Below are 648 nucleotides of genomic sequence, written 5' to 3' on the forward strand. Positions count from 1 at the left end.
CGATGTCAGATGAGTGCCTCCCGCGCCCCGAATATCAGACCCCTCTTGTCCAGAGTCGTAGCTAATGCTCCGTCTATAGAAGTCTATGGTTGCGGCCATTATCTTTGTTTCTTGCAGGCCTTGTGGCCTCCACGCAGGTAATCTCTGGTCTCGTCTCAGAGATCGGGCGTGGTCGAGTAAGGCGATTGACTTGCTCGGATTTTAGTTTAATAAGTTTTATTGAGATATCGTGGCGATAACACAAAGAAGATACGCTCGATCCGCTCGCACGCATGAACGCACGCACACACTCTCAGAGACACTCTTGTACTCACTGGTAACGACTAGCGTGCGACTGTCTGCCTGCTGTACGTTGCCGTCGCGGTGGAGGGGCAACGAACTCATTCGCCAATGGCTTGCCACGCGGTACGCGAGGGAACCGATACGATTGGCGGAGACACTTTCTCTGATAGCGCTCGGGAGATCCCGGGAAGAATCGCGCGCGGGAAATATAAATGACGCGGGAAACAAAGTTACGATACAACGCCGCCCCCCTTGAAAGGACGCACTTTCAAAATTTGAAATGACTGTCGCATAACAATGTTCAGCCCTAAATAGCTTACCCGAGACCAACGCGTAGGACAAACATAAAAGATTTTCGCATAACAA

This window comes from Vollenhovia emeryi, unplaced genomic scaffold (genome assembly GCF_000949405.1).
Source record: "Vollenhovia emeryi isolate VEMERY1.0 unplaced genomic scaffold, V.emery_V1.0 DF939926.1, whole genome shotgun sequence".
NCBI lineage: Eukaryota > Metazoa > Arthropoda > Insecta > Hymenoptera > Formicidae > Vollenhovia > Vollenhovia emeryi.